The sequence below is a fragment of the Ixodes scapularis genome, unplaced genomic scaffold (genome assembly GCF_016920785.2).
Source record: "Ixodes scapularis isolate PalLabHiFi unplaced genomic scaffold, ASM1692078v2 PGA_scaffold6__148_contigs__length_123643588, whole genome shotgun sequence".
NCBI lineage: Eukaryota > Metazoa > Arthropoda > Arachnida > Ixodida > Ixodidae > Ixodes > Ixodes scapularis.
The window spans coordinates 10231654-10242093 of record NW_024609881.1 but is presented as its reverse complement, the minus strand read 5'-3'; the positions used below and the strand labels follow the sequence as shown (position 1 = coordinate 10242093).

Sequence of the window (10440 nt, the reverse complement as noted above, 5' to 3'; positions counted from 1 at the left end):
TAGACAAATCTTTTGCGCCTGCTACACAGAAAACAATTGACGAATTCAACGCCTCGTTTTCTCGCACATTTGGGGCACTCCAAGCTAGCAATGACGTTAAAAAAACGTTACCTTACATAAATATTATGAAGTCTCAGCTTTTCTTCCTCCAATATCGGAAAGGGAGCTACACGATTATTTATTTTTGTTTAAGGAAAGGAAGCTTCCCGGTTTTGATGAGATTCGTATGCGCGATCTCCGGAGGAATCTTGCAGAACTTAAGTCTACACTCATTGCAATCTTGAACAGTACCATTAACCAGAGAGATTGGCCGTCAGGAATGAAAACCGCCATTGTTAAGCCACTGTATAAAGGAGGGAAAGTGGACGATGTTAAAAGCTATTGTCCATGCATGTATCAATTTTATCATGCCTTTCACAAATTCTGGAGAAACATCTGTCAAACGTAATGAATAGTTTCGTAAAATTGTTTGTTTTATTGTCTGCTCACCAGTGCGGTCTTGTTGTGGAACGAGGAACGCGGACCCTTTTGGAAAACTTCAGCGACTGCATACACACAGGTTTTGATAATAATATGCTAACTTCTGCAGTCTTCTTGGATGTATTACAAGCTTTTGATAGCATACATCACGAAATTCTTTTTTCCAAATTGTACAGACTCCGTTTTAGGGGCCCTTTTCTTTCGATTCTAAAAGGGTACTGTTCAGGACGGTCCCAGGTTCTGACTTTTAGAGATCTCAAGAGCAGTAGAGCTTGTGTGAGAGCGCTCCCTTCTCGGACCATCGAGCAAGTAACATCGTGCACCGAGGGAGGGCGCCACTCGTCCAGGACCCACGTCGCTGCCTGAGCAAGCTACCAAGCTACCTCTGAGCACGCAGAGTCAGATCCTCTCTCGCCGCCGGTGTGCGAAGGCATGCGCGCCGACGAGCACGCTCCTTCCCTGTGTATTTGGATCGTCCTTTATTAAACAATTATTTTTCCGAAAGTGTAAGCCTCCCTGCCCTGCCTCACATCTGGCGCAGTCGACGACCACGAACCAGCCCAGCCACAACAGCGCGACCGCAAGCCTCGCCAGCCTCGCCCGCCCGCGTCGCCCGTTCACCCACATGGTTCCGACATCACGCTTAGCGTCCGTCAAGCCTACTTCGCCAAGCCTCGCCCGTTCGCCCACATGGTTCCGACACCACGCTTAGCGTCCGTCAAACCTACTTCGCCAAGCCTCGCCCGTACGCCCACATGGTTTCGACACTACGATTAGCGTTCGCCAAGCCACGCCCGTTCGCCTAAAGCTGATCCATTCGCAACACACGCCTACTACTACGCTGCCTCAGCCGCCCTTCGCCTTCGGTGAACGCAAGTTTTCCCAGCGTGCTACGCCCCGCAACAGTCATGCCGGGCATTCTGTGGGACCAGCTCGACGCCATCACCATGTCATGCCTCAGCGTGGAGCTCATCAAGGAAGAGCTCTCAAATCGCCAACTGGACATTACCGATCCGAAAGAGGAACTGATCAAGCGTCTCACCGCAGACATCACGGCGCGTCGCGAAGCTTCACCGCCCGCCCCGTCGTTGGACCCAGTCACACTACAAAACCTGTCAGTCCTGTCGCAGCACCTGCCTCGTCAGCCGACGACAGTAACTACTATGCCCGACCTTTCCGCCACCATTCCGCATTCCGAGGGTTCGTCAAAACAAGACGTCAAGATATGGTTGGAAGACGTTCAACGCATCCAACAACTCGCGGCGTGGGAAGATGCCACTACCCGCCTCATCGCCGCCAGCAAGCTAAAAGGCCCAGCGCGGAACTGGCACCTCGCATTTGGTAGCCAGTACGATACATGGACGACATGGAGCGCAGCACTGAAAGAGACTTTTGCTACAGAGTGGACTTTAATCCAGTGGCAGGAACGCGTTATGAACATTACTCGAGCGCTTGGCGAATCTTTGAACCAGTACGTCTTTGCCAAACTACGGATCATAGAGCGCTGCCCTGTTCCTCTCAGTGATCCACAGAAAATCGAATACCTTCTTCACGGACTGCGGGATCAACACATCATTGCAGCGCTCGCAGCCAACAGGCCAGCTACGGTCAAAGATTTTCTGGCGACATGCACCATGCAGTCTCGACAAGTGTGCTCAACACACCAAGATAAGCCCCTCGCCTTCCCCAGCCAAGCCTAAGCAACAAGTGCATTCGTCTAGGACAGCACGACCATCTGAACGCCCAGCCCAAGCCACACAGTCTGCTATCGTTGCGTTGCCGACATCTTCAACTCCTCGCCAACGCATTGCAGACCTGCCTGCGGAATTGCAGGAAGCCCGCTACCAAGAAATTTCTTCCCAATACGGAGCCCCAGCCTTCCGTAGCGGCCAGGACATTTCACAAGCAGTGTGTTACAGTTGCAAAAACCTAGGACACTTAGCTTCGAAGTGCCCTATACGTAGGGCTCCGTGTTTTCGGATAAATCCGAAAAACCCCAAAAAACACCCGCCGGTAAAATTTTGGTCAATTCGGATTTATCCGATAAACTCCGAATATTTATGTGTCAGTGTTCTTTTTTCTTTTTTTTACAGTTTGATTAGCACAGAGTCAATGGTCCTGGGAAAATTCCACCTTAATTATCTTTCAAATTTTGGACCGTTGTCAACAGGGGTCTTGCCGTTTGTCTCTTCAAGGTTGATTCAGGGCAACAGGTCGTTCGCTGTACATTTGGGTCACGACAAAGGCCACTTTTTTAGTTTCCAGTTTGGGCCATGCGATTTGTGATTTAGAGAAAGGAAAGGGTATGTATTAGTAACAGTGAAAGCTATGGACCATAAAGATTGTATAAAATTGGGAAGAGAGGCAGTTCAAACTCTCTATTACCTCCTTAACCACTCCACCTCACATGGCCGCGGGCTAGATTGATAGAATAGGATGGGGTGACTACGACCTTCCTAGTCACTACCTCCGGGAGTTTATTGGTTTTAAGGTATCGGCGTTTATCGAAGTGCCACTTGTGTGTGACTTTTGTCATGGATAAACAGCGCTACATCCGTGTCACTTCTTTGTCTGGTCCTCGTCTTTTCGCGCTGTTTTTAAATCCGATGGATAAATTAGTATTGCCAATGGCAATGCCACCAACGCAAAATTCAACTGAAAATATTTCAGTTGATACAAGCGCGTCTTCTTTTTTATCTGGCATACGTTTACATGGGGTTATTATTTATTTATTTATTTATAATAGGAAACACAGCGAAATTAAACTCCGAATTTCGGAGAATTGGGAATAAAAAAAAATATAAACTGATCAACTCCGAATCTTCGGCAAAAAATAAACTCCGAAAAACACCCTCCGAATTTGACCAAAAATATAAACTCCGAAAACACGGAGCCCTACCTATACGCAACACCCGTTCATCCCAATCATCGTCGTCGTCAACAGTCACAAGCAAGCCCCCAGTGACACTTCCGCCAGCCCAACACAGTACTCCAGCGACCCTCAACGGCTCTCAGCTACAGTGCCCATTCTTCACAGCTACAATCACGGGAGTTGGGGAATGCGACGCTTTCCCAGACTCTGGCTCTAATGTGACTCTTATAGCTAAGTCACTTGTCCCCGAACGTATGCTCCCCCCCTGGACCCAGCCCCCTCTGGCCGTTGTTGGAGGTGGCACCGTGTTCCCAGCCGGCGCAGCTCTTCTCAAGGTTGCCATCGGTCCCATTACAGGTGTGGTCGAAGCCGCTGTCTTGGACAACAACGTGCTTCCTTTCATCATTGGGGAAGACTGGTTCCAAGCGGCCCACGCACGGCTCATTTTCGAGCCCCCACAGCCCATCCAGCTGCAGGATTCAGCCACAGGTACAGCCATAATAGCCGCACAGAAACTTGCCCCCCAGATGGCGAATGCTGTCATCTTTGCTCACTCAAGCCTCGTCCCACAAGTGCAGATAATGCCCAAAGATTGCCTGCAGAGAGACTCCTCCCGTCGCCAGAGCAACCAGCCTGGCAAGTCCTTGCACAGGAAACCCATTCCGTGCCACAAAGTAATCCTGGCAACAATCCCCTGTCCGCTATAGCGGGTACCGAGCCAGCAGACATTCGCCCGGATCTCCACCCAGCCCTGCTTGGAGACCAGTTGACTGCCAGCCAGCGGTCTACAATAACGGAAATCCTAGCCCAGCAGTACATGGTTTTCGCACACCACGAAGACGACTTGGGGCATTTCATGGGCATGCAGCATCGCATCGACCTGCTGCCAAACGCCTTACAGCCGCAGCCCATACAGGTATGCTCCGGCAGACAGGCAGTTTCTTGAAAAGCAAGTGCAGAAGCTCATGGTCTAAGGAATTATTCTTCCAGCGTCAGGCCCGTGGGCTTTTCCTGTTGTCGTAATATCTCGGGAAGATAAGAAACGTCTTTGCGTCAACTATGCGCCTCTGAATGACCGCACCATCACAGTAGTGTACCCCTTGTTTCTGGTGGATGACATCATCCAAGACATCGCCGGATGTGCATACTTTGCGTCCATGGACTTGAAGTGCGCAAACTGGCAAGTCAGCCTCCGCCCCCAAGACTATGAGAAAACTACATTCATCACCTACAACGGCACCTACATGTGGACTCGAATGCCGTTTGGCCTCAAAAAATGCGCCGTCTACGTTCCAACGCATCATGCAGTCAGTCTTCCAAGACCTGCAGCCTCGCCCTGACAAGTCGGGCATCAGAGTGTACCTTGACGATGTCCTTGTCTACGCCCAATCCTTCGACACCTTTGCCCTTCTTCTTCAAAAAGCCCTCCAGCTGCTCCAAGATAGTGGTCTCAAAGTCTCCTTGGACAAGTGTCGTTTCGGCCTCTAGGCAATCAAGTTTCTAGGCTTTGTTATCTCAAGCAAAAGTCAGCAGCCCGAAGCAGACAAAGCCGCCTCCATCTGTCGCATTCCACGTCCTCAGAACCAAAAACAAGTCCTCTCATGGGTTCAGACGGCCAGCTACTACCGCCGCTTTATTAGGGACTTTTCCAAGGTTGTAGCCCCATTACAAGCCCTGATTAAATCCCCAGTCTTTGAGTGGACCCCAGACTGCGAGCAGGCGTTCCAGGCCATCCGCACGGCTCTCACACAGCCCCCTATTCTCGCCCACTTTGACCCGGACGCTCCCACAACAGTAACCACTGATGCTTCAGGATCAGCAATCGGAGCTGTGCTGTCGCAAATCCAAGGCAACAGGGAAGTTGTCATTGTCTATGAAAGCCGTGCCCTTACGCCCGACGAGCGCAAACTCCACAGCAATGTGTGGGAATGTATTGCAGTGCATTGGGCAATCCCAGTCAAGTTCCGTCAATACCTGCTTGGCAAGAAATTCACTCTCATCACTGACAATTGGATGGTGGCGTGCTTGACTAAAAGTGTAAAGCCCTCTCACCTTTTCACTTCCATGCTGATGGACTTGGTAGAGTTCGAATTTACAGTGAAACATCGCTGGGACGACAGAATGTGGTAGCGGATCATCTGTCGCGCTTGTCAGGTTCCACTATGCAGACACCTCAGTCCCTATCTGCCATGCAGTTGGAGGACCCCGATTGTGCTCGAATCCTCCAGAGTTTACCCAACGAAAAGTCCCACGAGTTCATAGTGGTGGAGAACATCCTGTACCGCCGGTCACCGTCAGGAGCTTACGTTATTGTGGCTCCGTCGGTGATGCGCCCAGCTATCCTTCAAGCACAGCATGACTCGGCAGGCCATTTCGGCACCGATCGGACGTTCCACAAAGTTCAAGAGCGCTACTGGTGGCCCAACATAGAACAAACAGTACATAGCTATGTTTCATATTGTCAGACCTGCCAACAATACAATCGCCCGACTTCCCGCAGCGTTGGTCTTCTCGGCAGGATGCCCACGTCGGACATCCCGTTCTCCATCATCGCCATGGATCATGTGACCATGCCTCCCAGTGTATCTTACCGCCACATCTTGAATATAATAGACTTTGCAACTCGCTTTATTGCCCCTGGAGCAGTGTCGTCCACATCTGCAAGGGATGTTATACAGCATTTGCATCGAACATTCTACAATTATGGCACCCCAGAACATTGCCTCTCTGATCATGGATCGGCTTTCGAACCGGCAAAGTTCAAGCGGTTCATGCGTCTGCGCAATGTCGAGCTCCACTACTCCACTGCGTACCGGCCCGAAGGCAATGGCCTCGTCGAAAGAAGCAACGGGACGCTGCTGACAGTTTTGCGTAAGATTTGCCCCTTGGAACCGTTGTCCTGGCCTGCCAAGCTTCCGGAGGCCGCCTTCGCCGTCAACACCTCAGTGATTGCAAGCACAGGTTTTCCCCTTTCCAACTGCTGTTCGGCTATGTGCCGAAGGTCTCACTCCAACAGCATCGCGAGTGCCAGCAGTATAGTCTCATGGAGCGAATCATTGACGCAACAACTCAACGAGAGGAGGCAACAGCCCATTCAGAAACTGCGCAAGTGGTGCGGAAAGAGCATTACGACAGCACCCACCGCTCCCATGGCTTCACAGTGGGTGACCTCGTCTTGGTAAAGCAACAAACTCCATTGCCTCAAGGGAAAATGGCCCCGCGTTTCAATGGAGTCTACAGACTTGTTGAACAGTCCACGCCCACCACATTTAGGGCCCTTCGTGTCTCCGGCACGGGGCCACGCCTACTAAACCAACCTCGAACGGTGCACGTCTCGCATATAAAGAGGTATGTCCCCCCTGTCTCTCCATTGGTTATGCATCCGCCGAGCCACACAGCAAAGCAGTCCACCCAAGCTGCAGAGTTCCCCAGCCCAAGTGCACAGCAGCTTCTCCCGTCAGAACCCCAACTGCCGGGAAATTGGCGCCCACGACGAGAGCCCCGTCGCCCTCTACATTTACAAGATTATGTGTTGGATTAAACTCTCGGACTTCGCGTTTTCCGATGTGCCAGTGTCAGCGGAACTTTTTAGTACCAACCAAAAGACTTGGTCCTCTAAATCAGGGGTGGGATGTGAGAGCGCTCCCTTCTCGGACCATCGAGCAAGTAACATCGTGCACCGAGGGAGGGCACCACTCGTCCAGGACCCACGTCGCTGCCTGAGCAAACTACCTCAGAGCACGCAGATTCAGATTCTCTCTCGCCGCCGGCGTGCAAAGTCATGCGCGCAGACGAACACGCTCCTTCCCTGTGTATTCGGTTCGTCCTTTATTAAACAATTATTTTTTTGAAAGTGCAAGCCTTCATGCCCTACTTGCCTTACGGCCGGGGTGCCGCAAGACTTAGTTTCGTCGCCTCTATTATTTAATTTATACGTGACTGATTTTCCCTCTGCTATTTCCGAGTGTAGAGTATTTCAATACGCGGGCGATACGCTTCTGGTTTCAAGCCATGCGACTTATGCTGTGGTACAGACGGCTATGGCTGTGGCTATTGAAAAATTACAAAAACACCTCGTTCTCGCAATGGGCTGGTTTCAGTAAAACTTAATCAGAGCGAATTCCTCGAAGACTAAGCTAGTTGGTTTTAAAAACCCACAAAAGAAGGTTGAACTATCAACTACTGTAGTTCTTCACACCTCTAATTGCATGTCATGTGATTGCTTTCCTATTCAGTATGTCGACTCAGGAAAGTACTTAGTGATACATTTTGATAGCGATTTTTCGTGTTCTACGCATATGATGTATTTGTGCAATCGGTTAAGAAGTGTTTCGGAGGAAAGGAGAAGGAGGCGAAGAGGGAACTGAAGGAGGGCCCCGGAAAATTTGTTGGGGAAAAAAGGAAGGGGAGTTGCGGTCGGGGACATCCCCTTGCGATTTTTTATGGGTAGTTTGTTGTGGGGAAGCAGACGACGACTTTCAGAAGCACAAGGGCAATAAACGTGCGCTTTTCAAATTGTGACTATTTCTCAGGTTTTCAAGAACGTACTAGATTAATGGTTTTGATTTCGTATAGCTGTTTTTTTAGCATTTGGAATTTGGGTTGTTTTGTTATTGTATTTCCCAACGGGGGGGGGGGGGGGGGGAATTATTTATTTATTTATTTATTCATATTACCCCTAAAGGCCCTCGTGAGAGGGTATTACATAGGGGGGGGGGGGTACATAAATCGTTCCAATAGGAACTAGTGCACAGTGAACAACATATGAGAATACTAGAAAACAATCATACACTTAATAATAAAAAGAAAATCAAGGATACACTCAAAACGAATAAAAAACATACACTCACTCACCACACTGCGTTTAATTAGCTACTGCGTTTAATTCCTCAATGCCTTATATGTCCACAACCTAATCACCGACCACCGACGTCACAAAGCCAACCCTTGTTATGCAATCCTACCCACTCTGTCTGTCTATGCTGGAAAAAGCGATGAAGAAACTTCATCGTGACGTCGCCGGTGGGAGGAGCCTAATCTCAATCGGCGGCGAACTCAACTGGCAGGGAACTTCATCGCGGCACGTTGATGACGTCGACGGAGAGTGGCGATTGAGTTGAAACTTCATCGGGATTTGTCCCCAAAATATGCCCCTAGAGGGAAATGCGCAACGCCGCATCGAAGGGTCTTGTAAAAGCAACATTTTTAACTTCTGAAAATGTATAATGCGGTACAATCTAAATATAATTACCGGTGTCAAGTCTAGGTCGCATGAATCGTGTCTTTTTACGTAAGTAAAACAATTTAGATGATCGCAATGCGTGAGCTGCATCGCGATCGTGATGAATCGTCATGGCCGACGGTGGATGTTGCACGTAAAGTGCTCGTGTGTCTGTACGAAAATTTGCCTCACTTTTGGAATTTTTGCTGTCAAGTCGGGCTTTTTCACGTCGCGGTTACCACTCGGCAGTTTGGTGGGGGACGTGAACCAAGTGCCCTCGCTGAACTCGAGGAGTAGGTCAGAATCTTGGCCCATATGAGAAAGGTTCCTCGCTAAGACACGGAAGAAGGCGCATGATTTCGAGGGCGGACGCGCCTCGTCCGTCGCCACACGGCATCTCGGCTGCAGTGTCGGTAAGTAAGTGCATGGCATCTCAATGGGCGGTTTTAGCGTACCGTTGCTGTGCGCAGCGAAATTGCTACTGGGAGCTCGCGCTGTAACTTTGAAGCATGCTTTTCAGCGCGCTTAAAGCCTTACCAGCCGTACCGTGGCAACCGCAGAACACGGTAACGGTCTCCTAAAACTTGCTACTTGTAGTAAACAGACACTGTGTTGTTTTTGGTCTTATTGACTTTGCACGAGTGTGCTGCCTCATGATGTTTCTTTGAAAGCTCGGATCGTAGCGCTCAAGCTGACGAGTTAATTTCTCTGAGCTGTGCATGAAGCACTCCGATACCTCAATTCTATAGGCAATGGGCATCACATCAACGCGGAACCAGAAAGGCTGCCAATTTGTTGTGCGTTAACTTCTGTTTGATTGGATGATGCAGGACTCATCTGCTGTGACCAAAGGTGCTAGTGAGGACCCAGCACAGATGGCAGCTCCACCACCACCAAATGGTAGGTATAAAAAACAGTTTGGATTCATCTCCATAATACGTAGTTTGCGCCTGTGTCAGGACATGTATTATGCATGAGTGCCGTCGGTAGCCTCATGCTGGTGGCCATTGATGTTGTGGGGTAGCAGCTTTGCTACACTGTGACCATGGTGAACTGCGCTGGCTACAGTGGCCCAAAGTGACAGCTTTTGTTCCCATCTCAGCAATTGCACAAAAATGTGAACATGACCTGCACTGTGCACGACTATGTAGAAGATGCTGTCATTAACATATTGTGCCTGGTCGGTAGCTCCCAAGGTGACTGTAGGTCCAACCGTGTTGATGTTTCTAGCAAGGTGACACCTCAGCAAGACTTACAAAAACTTAAGTGTACACATGGTGCAGAGACAATCCACATATGGTTACTTGAGTTTTGTGTCGGACAAGACACAGATCCAATTAATGAGACTGTGTCAGGAAAAAGATGGTGCCTCCGGTCCTGTTTCCCAACAGTAACCTGCTTCCACCGAACGTTCCCGGCAGCACCACATCTACCCACTGCCCTGAAATTGACAAGGGAATGACACTAAGACAAAACTGGCTCACCAATTCCAAAACCGGTGTCTGCTATTTATATAAAAGGTCCACTTCTAAAATTATTTGCTGCAAATGGCTGTGGAAGCAGGACGCACCTGGCTGGGCATTGCCTGTCGAACTCGGCAAAATCATCGGCGTGCAGTTTTGTATACTTCTCTTCATTTTGTGCACTCAGATATTCACGTCCTCCACCTTTGGCTAGGTATCACAATCTGTCACAGTTGAGAGTAAGTAGCAGATGGTTCTCGCCACCACACAGAGCAATATTTTCTGCGTACTGAACTGGACAAACGCGGAAAAACTTTGTCATCATCACTTGACGGCTTAAACTTCTGCCTAGGCTTAGCCCAAGTGCCTGCACTAGCACATATTTCCCCGCACGTCTCCGAGCA

At 49.6% G+C, this 10440-nt stretch overlaps 1 pseudogene; it reads left to right on the top strand.

The window, feature by feature from the left end:
- The first annotated feature begins 952 nt into the window (after nucleotides 1–952).
- LOC120849307 lies at nucleotides 953–4840 on the top strand (annotated as a pseudogene).
- The last annotated feature ends 5600 nt before the right edge of the window (nucleotides 4841–10440 follow it).